This window comes from Pyrus communis, chromosome 6, assembly GCF_041283825.1.
Source record: "Pyrus communis isolate YQ-2024b chromosome 6, ASM4128382v1, whole genome shotgun sequence".
Taxonomy (NCBI): domain Eukaryota; kingdom Viridiplantae; phylum Streptophyta; class Magnoliopsida; order Rosales; family Rosaceae; genus Pyrus; species Pyrus communis.
This window is the reverse complement of record NC_142570.1, coordinates 12,684,226-12,701,930: the sequence shown is the minus strand read 5'-3', so window position 1 is coordinate 12,701,930 and position 17,705 is coordinate 12,684,226.

Sequence of the window (17,705 nt, the reverse complement as noted above, 5' to 3'; positions counted from 1 at the left end):
ATACTCTTGACCATGTTGTTTGGTTTGATAGTTTTTTCATGTCTACTATCCAATGTGATTCACTTACTTATATGATTACCTTGAATATGATTTAGAACGACTTCTTAAATCTCATTCATACTCTGGCCAAAGATTCTTAATCATATCATAGAGTATTCTCCCTCAAATGGTTTGAAGGTTACAGATCCCTTGTTGTGCATTCACTTGCCTCCATGGCTAACTGTCTGAACCCCAACTACGTCGTGGACACCCTTTGACGGAGTGACTTTGATATAGTCAAAGATCAAAGACCTAACCACAAGATAACTATGATGCCTCAGATCAAAAAAATACTTTGCATTATCCTAAGCATAAGTTCTCATGTGGCATGAGTATGAGAATTCCTCGTTGATCGCATTCAGTGGACTCATTCTCTATTGAGCACCTACATGCTTGTCTTGGTGTCAGTCACACCAATGACTCGAGACTAGTCACTCTCTCTAAGAGAAGACATAACATGTATTGATCTTAACGGATTGTTAATGCCCAATTGGCAATCCTTTGATTAGGAACATATGAATGAGAATGGTCTTATGAATCTAACTTTTTTAGATCACATTCTCCCAATTACATGTTCCTTGGACTTATCGTTTAAGCATATCACATTTATATGAGACAATTTTAAACAATAATCTTTGCCCTTTATATTAAACTAGATTAGTTTAACATGTGAAATGTTTGTAAAGTATCGTCATATGATTGGCTTTTAGGGAACATTTCTAACAATTGCTTGTTGTGCATTCACATGTCTACATGACTAGATAGCTTGACCCTAACAGTGATGTGGACACTCTCAATGGAATGCCTTTTACATAGTGAAAGATCAAGGACTTAACCATCAGACAACTATGCTGCCTTAGGTTGAAGGACTAATTGGCATATTGCAACTTATAAGTTCTTAGATGAAATGTTTGTTCGAAATCTTTTTTGATCGTTGTTCAGTGTATTAGCTTACCCTCTCCAACACCTATGTGTTTATCTTTGTACCTGTTGGGGCCCAAAAATGTCACACACCAACCCAACCAAGTCTCAAGGCCCAATTGTCATGTAAAGCCTACATTTAAGCACAAACACACGACAAGGCACATGATCGACGAGGAATATATTTACAAACATGCCATGCCATGCTCATGCCTATTCATCACACCATGCTTCCTTAACCATAAATCATGTTCAACCCAAGTCATATATTCAGGGTTTGCCAAGTGGATTGTGGTGTGGATGGTTACAGAAAGTTATAGAGCCTACGTGGAATCGGGGTCATGGTAGACTTTGGGCTGCTTGGGAGCCCAAAGATCCAAGCCTATACCCTTTGTATTTCACACAGGCATCATTGAGAGAGAACTAACCTAGTTTATCCCTTTCCCTAGCAAGCCAACCTCCTTAATTAGGATAAAACTAGATTCTTGCATTAAATGCATGTTAAGCCCAGCAAGTCAGTCATTTAATTCTGACTTTCCCTTCTCAGCCTACATAGATAGCCAATGCGCAAAAGCCATAAAGCGCGTTACCAGATTTAGCGCCTTGGGAAAGCTGTGCCTCGGGAAGAAGCAATCCTAGGTCTCAACAATGTAGCTAGTTTACACTAAAATAGGAATAATAGGATAGCTAGGGAGAAATATGGGGATGACCAAGCCACAAAAGGATATTCCCTTGAAACCTAAAGAAGAATCCTTCACTTACATAAGGAGGAAGAGAATCCATTAGGAAAGGATTCAGATTTATAAAGAAAAGGAGATAGAGAAAACGTAATGAGAGATAACCACCCAAGAAGAAACCCAGAAAGTTCCACTTAGCCCAGAAGCATACTTCAAGCCCCAAGCATCACCATCCATGCAATCTTAGTGATTTCCATAGCTTTGCATCAGGCATCCCAATCATTAGAAACCTTACTATCACCCTAGGAAAGCCCGAATTATCTATCAAAGAATGCCATGAAACCATGCAAATCCCTTCTCTCTCTTGTAAACTGATAATCTTCTAGCTTCCACACTACACTTCACTTAAGCAGGTCATTATCTTGATCTTTCACACTATCTTCGAGTCATTGATGTTACTGGGGTATTTCCTAAGACAATCTATCTCTTTCAAGATATCTCGGGACTTGTTGCGAATCCGCACCAAGGGAGACAAGAAGATGTTCTCAAAGCCCAAGTCCACCTCGACCTAAAGGTCCCTCAACAGTGTCCAACACTAAATTACTTGAGACTAGTCATTTTCACACTTGAGTCAACATAACACGTACTAACCTTAGAAGATCATTAATGCCCAATTGGCAATCCTATGGCTAGGAGCGTTTTAGGAATGAACATAAGAGAAAGGTTTCGTTAATCTTACTTACTTAGATCACTTCTCTCTTAGAATGATTACATTCCTTGGATTCCCTTATTGCTTAAGAACATGATACAATAAACAGTGGTTAACAATAAGCTTTGCCCTTCATTAAACCAAAAATAGTTTAACATCATGAGTATTCCAAAAGCTATTACGTCAAATAAGTGGCTTTGTGGGCATACTTCCAACATACTAGTACATACATTCCATGCCGGAATGAGTCCTCAAACAACTCAAAATAATTGTGGAAATGCAAGAGACATGGAAGCTAATTTTTCTATGCCCTCACTAGCCTACAAGCAAAATGCCATGTTAACCTACCATCAATCATCAAAGCCAAGAAAGTTGTGCTAATTTCTCACAACTAAGGCGTCAGAAGGAGAATGAGGAGCAACCCCAATGATGGCAACCTCGAACTCAAGCCACCATGCTATTGTTAAAGTTGTCATGCATGCCACCTCTCGTGTAGCTACACCACCCCTATCGATGCTACTAACAACTCCCTTGAGTTGAGCTCCTTGCGGAAGATAAAAACTCTTCAAACTAAGGGTGGGTTAAAAAAACCGAAACTTGAAAAAAACCAAACCGAACGCCAAATCGAAGCCAAAAAAAATGGAAACTGAAGTAAAGAAATAGAAACAAGCCAAAATCTTTTGGTTCGGTTTCAGTTTTGAAGGTTTGGAACCGAACGAAACCAAACTGAACCGATTTAAATATATATTAATTTTATTTGTTTATTTAAGTTAAGTATTTATTTTCTATACCCAATTTCAAATCAATCATCAACTTAATTTTAGACCCTATTGAGTTTTGAAGGTGTATTTTCTATTATATGAAACAAAGTACAAAGATTGCTCATATATATGAGCGTGGGAAGAAGAGACAAACAAGAAACAATAAACAATATTCCTTCCTTAATTTACGCCTAATCACATAACAACTAAAGCAAGATCAGCAAATCCCTTGAATTAGTGAGAATGACAGCTATACTTCAAGTTGTTAGATAACACCCCATGCACACACCCATGCTACCTACCAACTAGGGTAAATGACAGCACCCCATGCCGATTAGGGTAACTGATAGAAAGTAGATCTTCATTCCGATCTTCTTCCAATCTTCTTTCAATACTCCTCCTCAAGCTGGATCAAACAGGTCGATTGATCCAAGCTTGGAAATAAGGTGATGGAAAGTAGCAAACAGTAATCCTTTTGTGAAGATATCTGCAAGTTGATCATGACTACGAATGAAGTGTGTATCAATCACCTTGGACTGCACTTGATTTCGAACATAGTGGCAGTCAACTTCAATATGTTTGGTTCGCTCATGGAAGACAGGATTTGATGCTATGTGCATCGCAGCTTGATTATCACAGTAAAGAGACATAGGTTGCTAATGGGGAAACCCTAATTCCAATAACAGATTTTTGAGCCAAATAAGTTCACAAGCAGTCGAAGCTATAGCACGGCATTCTGCTTCTGCACTAGAATGTGCAACCACGCTTTGTTTCTTGCTCTTCCAGTTGACTAGGTTACCTCCTACGAAGGTGCAGAAACCAATGATAGACTTGCGATCTAGAGCGTTCCCCACCCAATCTGCATCTGTATATCCTGACATATGAGTGTGATTATTGTTGCACATGAGAATCCCTCAACCAATGAAGCCCTTCAGATATCGAAGCACACGATGAACAATCTTCATGTGATCCATGCTTGGAGTATGCATAAACTGGCTAAGAAGGCTTACGGTATATGCTATATCAGGGCGAGTGATAGTTGGATAAATGAGTTTGCCTACCAATCTCTGATAGTACTCTATATTGGGAATGAGATCACCATGAGCTTGCAGCTTCAAGTTACTATTCAAAGGTGTGCGAGCAGGTTTACAATCTGTCATGTTGGCCTCACGAAGAAGATCAATAACATACTTGCGCTGATTTAGAAAACAACCATTGCGAGAGTGTGCCATCTCGATCCCTAGAAAATATTTAAGAATGCCGAGATCTTTGATAGCAAACTTATGATTGAGATATTGTTTAAGAGCACTAATCTCTAACATATTATCACCTATCACAATGAGATCATCAACGTAAATAAGCACCACAAGTTTACCCAATGTGCTTGAACGCACAAATAAGGAAGAATCTGCATTGCTCCGATAGAAACCAACTTTTTTCTAGAACATAACTGAGCTTGGCATACCATGCACGTGGACTTTGCTTGAGACCATAAATGGATTTATGAAGTTTGCACACTATTTCTGGATTGTTTGATTGAGAATGACCTAAGGGCAGTTTCATGAAAACTTCTTCTTTAAGTTCACCATGCAAAAAAGCATTTTTAACATCCATTTGAAAGAGAGGCCATGCATTGTTAATAGCAACAGATAATAGCACCCTTACAGTGTTCATCTTTGCCACGAGAGCAAATGTCTCCTTGTAATCCACTCCATAAGTTTGTGTAAATCCTCGAGCAACCAAACGAGCCTTATTCCTTTCAATCATGCCATCTGAATGGAACTTGGTCTTGTATACCCAACGACTTCCCACAGCCTTTTTCCCTTTGAGAAGTTTCACTATAGTCCAGGTGTTGTTTTCATGAAGAGCTTGAAGCTCTTCTGCCATAGCAGCTCTCCACTCACTATGTAGATTAGCTTCTTGAAAGCTTTGTGGTTCACTAGTTTCAGTAATTACACTAAGGAATGTAGCAAAAGAGGATGGAACTTTGCTGTAATCGATAGCAGAAGTTAAGGGGTACCTAGCATTGTAAGTTACATAATCATGTAACTTAGATGGAAGTTTCCTCTCACGGGGAAGATTTTGACAAACTGTAGAAGATTGAGTTGCTGGCACATGAGCAGTTTCTTGGTTGGAGGGACTACTTGAGGGTTCTGGTGAGATAGGTTCTTCAGATACCACATGTGGAGAATTATGCAGGTTGCTAACATCATCCTTATTCAATACCTGGTCCCTTGAAACATCTGTTGTATCCTCTTCACTGGGATATGGTATTGGGAATAAATCAAGCAAATTATCCCCCTCTCTAGAATAGTCCAGAGGTTGAGTGAAGTAAGGCATGGTTTTTTCAAATTTCACATCTCTTGAAACAACTATTTTCCTAGTTGTTGGATTGTAACATTTGTAACCCTTTTGAGTAGATGAATAGCCTAGGAAAACACATTTGGCAGCCCTTGGATCTAGCTTGTTACAATTTAGTGCTTGAATGTGAACAAAGCATGTACATTCAAACATTCTCAAATGGGATAAATTGATGTGTCTATCTTTCAATACCTCATAAGGTGATTTGAAGTTCAATATCTTGCTAGGTAATCTATTGATGAGATATGCAGCAGTTAGAACACCTTGTGACCAGAATTTTTTAGGCACATTCGAGTGAAACATAAGAGCTCTATTCTTCCTTTCTGCTACCCCGTTTTGTTGAGGTGTTCCAACATAACTAGTTTGATGTAATATACCATGTGTGCTTAGATAATGAGACATGTTATGGGACATATATTTGGAGCCATTATCTAATCGTAAGACATAAATGTTTGAAGAAAATTGTGTGTTTACAAGTCTAAAAATCTTGAAATACTTCCAGCACTTCACTTTTAAATTTTAAAAGATACAACCAAGTGGATCCTTGTGAAATCATCCGCAAAAGTTGCAAAATATTTGTATCCGTCAAATGACTCCAAGACTGTTCCCCAAACATCGAAATGCATGATTTCAAAAGGATTACTAGCCCTAGACAAGGAGGAAATGAAAGGTAATCTAGTGAACTTAGAGAAGTGACAAACATCACAGGAACTTGTAACTTTGCACAGGTTTGGAAACAAAAAGGACAGAACTTTATCAGAAGGATGTGCAAGTCGTTGGTGCCAAAGTTGTTGTTCTTGAACCAAGCTTAAAGTGACTTGAAAAACCTTGGGAGTTTGGACATGCTTGGAAAGGTAGTAGAGAACATTTAGGAAAAAACCTTCACCAATCGTCTTCTTGGTGGTGATATCCTGAAAAACCATAGTTTTTTGGGAGAAAATAGTAAGACAGTTTAGTGAGTTTGTGATTTTTCCAACAAATAAGAGTTGAAAAGGGAAAGAGAGAGCATTAAGAGCCTCAGACTTGACATCACTTGAAATCAAATGTGTTTTCCCTCTCCCTACAAACCATAGCACCCTTGCCATTGGCAACTGACACTTGAGATGAACATGAGAGTTTTTCAAAATTATGCAAATTTGTAAACTTGTTAGTCATATGATCAGTAGCTCCTGAATCTATAATCCAATAATCATGCACATTACCGACTTTGAGAGCAGTCGAGAAGGATTGTAAGATACCTGGAATATCTTGTTGTGTCACACCTTCATTTTCAGCCAAGAAACCAGCAAACTACCCAAGTAGAGTAGCTTTTTTGTTGTCACCTTGATTAGTTGATCCTTCATTATCTCCATGACCTTGTTTCTTGTGGAAGAAGGTAGCAAATTCATTTATCAAGTTGGCTGGATTAGAGGTGAACTTCTGTGCTCCCTCGGAATGAGTGGTGACGGTATGATTTGCCTTGTAGGGTGAGTTGTGTGAACTCTTAGGGAAACCCTTATTGTTGTCCTTCGAAGACTTGGGCCTTAGCTTAGGGTGGAGAATCCAGCAATGATCTCGTGTATGTCTACCAGTATCATAGTAGCCATATTTTACACCCATTTGGGTATGCTCTTTAATGCGAAAGGATAAATTAATTGCTCTCCAGTACGAGAGGGTAAACTAATTCCCCAACACCCATTTAGGTCTACTATCTAGTGCAAGAGGATAAACTAATTGTTATCCAGTGCGATAGGGTAAACTAATTCCCCAACACCCGTTTGGGTCTACTCTTCAGTGCAAGAGGATAAACTAATTACTCTCCAGTGCCAGAGGGTAAACTAATTCTCCGACACCCATCTGGGTCTGCTCTCTAGTGCAAGAGGATAAACTAATTGCTCTCCAGTGCGAAAGGGTAAACTAATTCCTTGACATCCATCTGGGTCTAATCTCCAGTGCGAGAAGATAAACTAATTGCTCGGTAAACTAATTCATCGATACCCATCTGGTCTGCTCTCCAGTGCAAGAGGATAAACTAATTGCTCTTCAGTGCGAGAGGGTAAATTAATTCTCTATGTTGGAAGTATGCCCACAAAGCCACTTATTTGATGTAATAGCTTTTGGAATACTTATTGTGTTAAACTTTTATACATTTAATGACAAGCAAAGCGTATTGTTAATCACTATTTATTGTATTATGTGTTTAAGCAATAAGGCAATCCAAGGAATGTATTTAACCTAAGACAGAAGTGATCTACGTAAGTTAGATTAACAAGACCTTTCTCTTATGTTCATTCCTAAAACGTTCTTAGCCATAGGATTGCCAATTGGGCATTGACAATCCGCTAAGGTTAGCATGTGTTATGTTAACTTAAGCGTGAGTATGACTACTCTCAAGTCATTTAGTGTTGGATACTGAGACAAACACATAGGTGCTCAAAAGGTAATTGAGTACACTAAACCACGATCAAAAGAGAGTTCAAACATACATGTCATGTAAGAACTCGTAAGTTACAATATGCAAAGTAGTCCTTTGACCTGAGGCATCATAGATGTCTAATGGTTAGGTCCTTAATCTTTGATCATGTCAAAGGCATTTCATCAAGAGTGTCATGACATTGTTGGGGTCCAGCTATCTAGTCATGTAGGCATATGAATGCATAACAAGGGATCTCTAACCTTTCATGGTGGAAGGAGAATACTCTGAGATATGATTCGGGAGTCTTTGGCCAAATCATACGAATATGACTTAAGAAGTATGTTCCAAATCATATTCAATTGAATCATATAGAGAAGTATCACATTGGATAGTAGACATACTCTGAGATATGACTCGGGAGTCTTTGGCCAAATCATACGAATATGACTTAGGAAGTATGTTCCAAATCATATTCAATTGAATCATATAGAGAAGTATCACATTAGATAGTAGACATAAAACAAACTATCACTTAAACAATGTGATCAAGAGTATTGTATTAGAGAATGACCATATTGCGTTGTAGTTGTAACTGGATAGGTTCTCTAACCACTTCTACTTAGCTTGGGTAGCCATGACATACTGTTAGGTGTCACTCATGTTTTGTGGAAGCCCTGAAGATTAGCAAACACTAATCTTCATCAAAGGGAGAATTGAAATGTTGTTTCAATTCACAATCAATCATTAAGAGTAACAATCGCCTACTGCCTTGCTAAATGGAACATAATGGATCGTACACAGAGTAAGGATAGATGTGAAGATATAAAAGAGATGGATAAGAAATTAAATGGTTTAATTGAAAATGGCCAAGATTAATTAATTAGTTTATTAATTATACGAAATGTTCATGTTGGGCCTTTTAAATTAGTTTCGGGTTTCAGGGCCTAAAAGGGTTTTTGGTCCATAAGGCCAATTGAGTTTATGTTGTGGTTTTTGGAAAAATAGCCCAAAAACAAAGATAAAACCAGCCACTAAGGTAGAGTGAGTTGATTGACTTATTACAAGTTTGCCACTCACTTATGAGGTGGTATAAAGGCAACTTTATAGCCATTCCCTTATTAGGGTTTTCTTGAGGCAAAGAAGCGAAACATTTTCTCTCCTTTTTCTCTATAGAGACCGGCCTGCTTAGGGGAGTTTACTAGTATCTAACTTCCTCTAGGTAATCCATTTCATCTTCACACCATCATCCTTGGTGTGGAGACTTAGAGGTACCAAATCTTTGGTATTTTGGAGTTCCTTTCCTCACATCCTCAGGGAGCAAAGGAGTATCAAAAAGGAAGAAAATCACAAGGAAGATCTAAAGAGCTAGGAGGTGACTTGAAAGCTCTCCACTTGGGTGAATCCCTTGTGTAAACAAGGAAGAGCTTCAAGGGTAATGAATCTCAAAATCTTTTCTTCTCTTTAATGTTGTTAAAGAGTCTTATGGTCTACCATTCACTAGGCTTTGAAAGTCATGGGTTTTAGAATTGTTTTTTAATGCATGCCTACTTTAAAGTGTTATTAGTTTGCTTATGTGTTCAAATGTTCTCACATGTTCTTAGCCAGGACAAAATTTTCCCTTCACTCCGACGCCTATCTGGGTTTACTTTTCAATGGAACGGGGTAAACTACCAGTACATTTCCACACAACTACTCATTTTGATGTGATTAATTAACGATTTTCATATTTCCATGGATCTTTATCATGTTGTGATGTAAGCCACACAGCCCAAAAGATCAAATACTCAAAGACCAGCTAAGCAACAAATGGTCAGGGGGTAGCAACCACTTCGTACTCAACAGTTTGCTCATCCGACACTTCATCTTTAGCAGCTCCATCCTTGATTGCTTCATCTACGGCAATTCAAAAATTAAACTCAAGCAGTTTTTTCATTCTTTACAAGAAGCACAAACGAGGCAGCCCAAACCATAGCCCCATGCCACACCACTTCCTTAACCCATGCCGAGCTAGCCTTTGGTTCCAATCAAGCTGAGTAGTACAAGCTGCACCTCCTCAGTCCATGCCAAGCCGACTCCTGGCTCCTGCCAGCCAACGTGCTGCACTATTTCAACGACTGCCCCGTAGTAGCATCACCTAAAAAGAAGATGAAGAAAATTAAGTTTTTCTTACATGGTGCGGCATGGAGAAGACAAAGAAATCAACAGATGACGGTTCTTTGCACGAGGAAATGAAGAAATGCTAGGGGAGGGGGAACAAATATCCTCTAGCTTTCTCTCTTTCTTGTAAGGATAAATAACTACCCTCCGAAGTTGGTTTAATCCCTTACTTAAGGTAGGCTTAAATAGGCTTTGGAAGCAATTTATTTCCCTTTCCTGAAAGAATCCAATTCCAAGTCCAAGTGGGAATCTACATCAAAGTTAGAGATCTCTACACCTACTGCCTTTTCCTACATGTAACCCAGCAGGTGTGGGGGCATTTGTGGTGTAAAAAATAATCAAGAAAATTACGGAGGTGACACGTGGACTTTTGGGTTAAAAGGACAAAATTACCCTCGAGATACACCGGGATTACCACGTGCATGCAACGGATAATAACAGCTCAATTAAGGAAGAGTCAAATATGATCAAAATGGTATTTATTCAAATCCTTCTCATTAATCCTCATCAAATCCTTATTCAAAAAGTAACTCCCAAAACATCCTATTTAATTTGGGATTAATTACCATGTTAATTGCAAGATATTATTTCACACAATATATTGCAATTATTCTCTAATAACACCATATACGCCCTGCCATTATTCTCTAAATAGGGTCAGCCACTTCCCTATAAATAACCCTATTATCCCACTAAAAAGTTAGGACATTTGCTACCCATAAACTCTTAAACACATTCTTTTCAGAATTCTAACTTTGTCATCGAAGATCCTTTGGACAAAGCCCCCCCCCCCAAATTGATCGTGGGGCACGTGAGGCTTTTGGCCTTAATGTTAGGTGTTATTACTTTGCAGGTGCATTTTTGTCAAAGGAGAAGATGGTGGAAATTTGCATCCATAGGTTCGATTTCATTTGGTTCGGTTTTTTGCCAAAACAAACTTCGGTTCGGTTTGATTTTCTTGGTTTTTTTTTTTTTTTTTTTTTTTTTTTGGTTTGGTTTTGTTTGGTTCGGTTTCGTTTTTTTTTTTTATATATAAAACTTTATCTTTTTTTAATATGGGATTTTAGAAAGAAAGCTTGCTTTGGTAGACTAATAATAAGAAAATCGGGAAAGGGGGAAGATAGTTGTATATATACAAGATCATATAAACCAATTATATTCTATCAACAACCTCAATTGCAAAGAAAAATGATCACTATATCCATTCCAAAAGCAAACAAATAGAGAAGCTCTTCCAAGTTCCAAAGCCTTTCCAAACTTTCCTCTATAATCAATGGAATATCCTCCCCTAATTGAACCAAGTATGCTCCTTGAAAAGCTCTAGGCTTAGTTTCAAACGTGGCAACAAAGTTTCACAAAAGAAACATAATGGGCATAAATTCATAAAGTGTAAAGGGATTTAGTTTGGTTCGGTTCGATTTCCAAACCTCCAAAACCGAACTAATAAAGTTCGGTTCGGTTTTTCCTTTTTTGGTCCCATTTTTTTCGATTTTCAGTTTTTTGAATCCACCCCTAATACAAAACATGGTCACGCAAACAACTCATCTCAATTTTGGAACCAAATTAGTTGACTTCTTTTACTTCTTACCCAAGTGAAATAAAATCTTCCATTTATTACCAAGTGGGTCTAAATATTCATATACCACAAATTCTTCAAATATATTGCATCATATTCAAATTCCAAAATTTCAAATGCAAGGATAGAAAAATGAAGTTTGATTTAAAATTAAATATTTTTCCGTTTCTTAATCGTTAAGAATGTAACCCCCCTCCAACCACCCCCCATATATATATATGAGAAATTTTATTTGGACCCATATAACCCCTTTCAACACCCAACTTAAACTTTAAATGTGAATTGTTTTTTCCCCCCTATTGCATAAATACCATCAAGTACAAATATAATTAACAATAAAACTAATATTTATCAATAAACCCATTCAAAAATTAAACCCTACCATCGTATAATGTTTATCCTACCTTCATTCCAGCTAAAACCCTAAGGAGGTGTTTGTTTGGCCTCCTTAAGTTTCACTGGATTGGCTAGGATTAATAGTGAGCGAAATACCATGTTTGTTAGCAGCCGGGACTATCTTTAATGAGACAAAAGGGGACTCGCCTAGACTAAACACCTCACTAGGCGGTCTTAGCGAGACCCCCCGAAATTGGGTGGATTGCTAAGACCACCTCTCCTTCGCCCCTTTCCGCTTCACTCTTCGTCAGTTCTCTGCCTTTCCCCTCCCGACTGCTATTTTTTCCCATAAGACTCCTCTTCCAGCGAAGCCACCATGGATCTGTGGTCAGAAACTCTTCTCTGAGAAACCCATTTCATGGAGTTTTTGTAAATTCATTTCGTGGATCTGCAGCCCTTCCCTTTTCAATACCAAATCCAACTCCCAAAATTTCAACGCAAAAAACTAGAAAATCCAAAAAGCCAAAAACCTAGAAAACTGAGAAACCGAAAGCAGATTCAACCCCATCTCCCCACCTTCGAGCCACTCGCGCATGCATCCCGCCTCCAATTCCTAAATTTTCATTGTCGTTCTTGCTCTTTGGTTTGATTTTAAGATTTGCAAGGGATTTTGTGAGAGGAATAGAAGAGGCAAACAAAGATTTGCAGTGAACTGGAAGAGAGAGATTTGCAAAATCTTCAAATAAAAGAGGCAAAGAGAGATTTGAAGTGGCACAAATAAAATGGCAGAGAAGGGGGAGAAGGGAGGGATGCAATGGGCGGACAAAAAAAATGAGAGTGGAAAATGAATCAGAGCTTGATCAAAATAAAAAGAAGGAAGATAGTTCTAGAAAGGAAAATGATAATTTAATAATAAAATATTAGTATATATAGATTAAATTAATGATAAAATATTCTAAATATAAATTTAATAATATAATATATAAGTCCTGTTTTTAGTCTGATACAACATCAAACGTTTTACTAAATTAGTCCAGCTTAGTCTATTCTAAGCCAATCCAGCTTAATCCCTAAAGCTAGTCCAGTTCGAGATAGTCCAGTGCAATAAACGCACCCTAAGAGCTCTCATAGAGAAAAACAAGTTTTTTTTAGAGTGTGAGAATATGGGTTTTTGAGTTTCACATCGTATATGGTGGCGAAACTTCCCATGCCAATTTTGTTTCCTCGAAGGTTTGGCCAAATCTGATAATTCCATGTCTCTTTCATCCTTTCATGAAGTTTGGTTTCAAAGGTTAGGCGCATATACTACTTGCCTCATCTCTTTCATGCATTTTTGGCAAATATTATAATTTCACGTTTCTCTCATCCTTCCATGCAGTTTTGGCAAATATTATTTTCTTCTTCCTGTTTTCTTTTTTTTTACTAGAAACATATGGAGAAGTATGCAGAGGAGTAGCAACAGCATTGAGTTGATGAGGATGAAGGCTGAAGAATTTTCACCCTTTTAACCTAATGTTCTTTCAAAAAAAAAAAAAAAAAAAAAAAAAACCTCTAATATTCTTTCTGGATATACTTTTAAGGGTTGTTTAGATATAGACCCTTATATTAAACATCCAAATAAAACCTAAAATTCAAATAGTATACCATATTGGTGTAGACATCGAAATTTCAATCAAATAAATGTTAACCAATGCATTAAAATTTCAACGTTCACATGTCACATAAATTTTACACGTGTCATATGATTCAACAAAAAATCGAAAAAAATCAGAAAAGTCATCAAATAGGACACGTGTCAACACCTGGCTGAAATGATTTATTTCATCTGAATATTATATTCAAAATTAGGCCTTGAAAAAATTCTATAAATACAAGGCCATTTCATCAATTTAAGGGGACCAATTCACATATACATTTCTCTACTCCCAAATTGAAAGAGAATTCCACAAATCCCTGAAGCTATGAAACTCTAAAGCTTTCAAGCATCCAACCTCCCAAATTCCCAAGAATCCCGAAGGATCAAGAAAGCTCTCTTCGTTCTTCGTCAAATCCTTAAAGAAACCCACACAACTGTTCATCAAGATCCAGCCCCGAAGGCCCTTGAAGATCCGTTCATCCTCGTTGATCAAGATCAAGCCCAAAGGCCCTTGAAAATCCGTTCATCGTTCATTAAGATCGAGCCAAGCCCAAAGGCTCTTGAAGATCCATTCATCCTCGTTCATCAAGATCAAGCCCAAAGGCCCTTGAAGATCCGTTCATCCTCGTTCATCAAGATCAAGCCCTGAAAGCCCTTGAAGATATGTTCATCCTCGTTCATCAAGATCCGTTCATCCTCATTCATCAAGATCAGGCCCATAGGCCCTTGAAGATCCGTTCATCCTCGTTCATCAAGATCAAGCCCAGCGGCCCTTGAAGAAATCCACACAACTAATTATCAAGATCAAGCCCCGAATGCACTTAAAGATCCTTTCATCCTCGTTTATCCTAAGATCAAGCCCCAACAGCCCTTTGGATCAACAGTCCATTGATAGGAGCATATTTAGGCGACTTACTTTGCTTGTTCTCGTGCATTTACGTTGTGTTTCTTTAGTTATTTTAGTCCTTTATGCTTCTTTTGTGTGTTTTCAGGATAATAAGACGTGTTTGACGAAAGGATGCATTGTGGAGTGTTTTGGAGCACTATTGGGCTAAGGATGGATAGCTTATACTTGGAGCCCAAGTGTTGGATGAAATTGAAGGCCTTGTATGCACTTGAAGACACAAAACAATGGCCCTAACCCAATCACATAACACTTTGCCATGGGCTTAACACAAACACCATTCCTTGCCATGCAAGGATGAGCAATTTGGGTCCATTTCATGTACTTAAACTCTAGCCCAATCCACAATCACTTCAAAGCCATGCAAAACCTTTCAACACCCTTTAATCATCCCCCTTTAAGTTATGATTTTATTTCCTAACCCTACATGCATTATTTATTAGCATCTTCACATGCATTCACACACACTTTACACATTCAAACACTAGCCAAAACCGTGAGCTTCCATTCCCTTATGCCATTTTCAGATTTCCACCCACTAACCTAGTCATCAACACATGCATTCACTTCATCATTACACCACCACTCATTCTTTAATCCACATGCACATTCAATCATTCACTCAAGCACCCTTGTGCCATGTTTCCCCCTTTGTTCCCACCCATCACATGCATCATCATCAAACAAACAAGTCTATGCCGTGACCTTCCTAGCCATTTCCAGCTTTTCCCTTTACATTTCACATGCATTCCATACTTCTCCTAGCTGTTTTCCATCATTATTTCAGCCACCATTCACTCTTTAATCCACATGCATTCACACACACTTCACACAAACAACATTCACATGCAAACACAAGCTTTAACCAACAAACAAAACAGCCAACACATGCACCAAAACACTTTGCCGTGGGCACCATTCCACATTCCAGCTTTCCCTTTTCATTTCCAGCTCTAACTCTTCATCATTGCAGCCACAAACACCTTAAACAAACAGCCATATACATCTCCACTCCTCCTATAAATACCCTTGCATTCCCATCACCTAGGCACATCTCAAAACATCTCATTATTCCATTCACAACACTTCACATAACACAAACACAACCCTTGTGCCGCAAATCCCCTTCCATTTCTGTGCAGTTTTTCTCCTCCATTGCAGCCACTATCCAACCACTTCCCATCCCTCCAAAACACTTCACATAATCCCCAAAGCTCACCTTAGACCTTGTGCTACAACAACGAGGAAGAAAAGAGTGCCTAAACGTTCATACAATTCAAGTTTGAGTTGTTGGAATGTTTAGGTGTTTCTTTGATTTCAAAGTTTAAATTTAATTCTCTTTGTTTTGTACGTATGAGAATGGAAGAGAAGAGTGCCTAAACGTTCATACAATTCACGTTTGAGTTGTTGGAATGTTTAGGGGTTTCTTTGATTTCAAACTTATGAGGAACTAAACCCCCTTTAGCTAGGGGGTGATTCAAAACTATGTTTATATTTGCAATATGAATTGATTAACTTTCGTTGGAATTTCATAAGTTGTGGATTCAATTTGTTTAACCGTTTGATTGATAACTTATTTATGAATGTTTATTAAGAATGCGCGCTTAATTTTCATGCATAAATATGACGCTAGAATATAAGTGAATTTCACCTAATCGTTATGAACTTATATTCACAAGTAGTGGAGGTTGCTTATAAACAATCGCGTTAAATGAATTCTTGGCACTAGTTTCATGCTCATCATAGTAACGAATGCCTCGTCAACACTTATAGTTTTCATAAATGCTTAATGATCTTTGATTGTATCTTTATTGTGCTTTTCACGTAAAGGACTTTTGGAGAATGTGGTGAATTGCGTTGCGCTAACCCATCCAATTCATTAATTTAAGGAGAACTTGACGGTTAATTTAAGCGGACCTAATTAACCCGGGGTGTTGAGTTTCACAACTTATCGAAAGACCAACTGAGAATCAATATTGTATGCAAGTGTAACATGTGTGGAGAAGAACCCCTTGGCTATTCCATCATCCATATTTTCATCACATCCATATTTACGTTTTGCCTTTAATTACAATTTGTCCATTTAATTTAATCTCGTCCAAACACAATCCCCCCCATCTTTTATTAAGTCTTAATCATTCGTATTTGTTTTATTTTTGTGTTTTCAAGTATTTGAAGTCTTGTGTACTTGTTTTGAGTTCTTGTTAAGTAAGTTACGTGTTTTAAAAATTAGTTTTATTTATTTGAATCAAGTGTTTAGCACCCCTAGTTAATCCCCGGTTAGAACGATCCCTACTTACATCATTACTACAATTGTCACAAATAGGGTTTAATTTGTGCGCGTATAATTCTCGCATCAAATTTTGGCGCCGTTGCCTGGGATTGGCAAAAATTGCTAATCCCTTGTCTTGAGTCTTGTTTAAATTGTTTAGTGTGTGGCAACTTGTTTTCTTACTTGTGCCAAGTCTATTAAGTTGGTTACTTATCTTGTTTACTTTTGTGTGTAGGTACTAGTTTATGACCCGTAACTCACAATCTGTTCGTGAGCATATCTCCGACTTTGACGGTGATTTCGAGAGGACTTTGAGAAGGAACAAGAAATTGCAAGAGTCTAATCCTCCTGGTCCCGAACCTGACGTAGAAGAGGAAGCCACAGATTGGGTTAAAGAAGAAGTACCAACCATGGCCGTGGACAATCGAACCATCAAGGAGCTTTCGGCCTCGGGTTTGGATAATGCATTGCCTCTTTGTATCCAATACCCCACGGCTGCAGAGGGGAAAACTGATTTATTTGAACTCAAATCCAGTTTGTTACACCATATTCCGAAGTTCCATGGCTTGTCTATGGAAGACCCCAACAAACACTTGAAGGAGTTCGAGGTGGTTTGTTCGAGCATGACCCCCGTCACTGTGGATGGGAGTATATTGAAGATGAAGGCCTTTCCATTTTCACTTATGGACAAGGCCAAAGATTGGCTCTACGAACTAGCCCCGGGAACTGTGACTTCGTGGGAGAGTATGAAGCGTGCTTTCTTGGAGAAATTCTTCCCTACTTCGAGAGTGATTCTCCTACGGAAGAAAATTAGTGGTATTCAACAGAATCATGGTGAGACATTCCCGGCTTATTATGAGCGCTTCAAGGGCCTTGTAGCTTCATGTCCTCAACATCAAATGAAGGAGGAACTTCTCCTTCAATATTTCTATGTGGGCCTCCTTCCTATCGAACGTCAAAT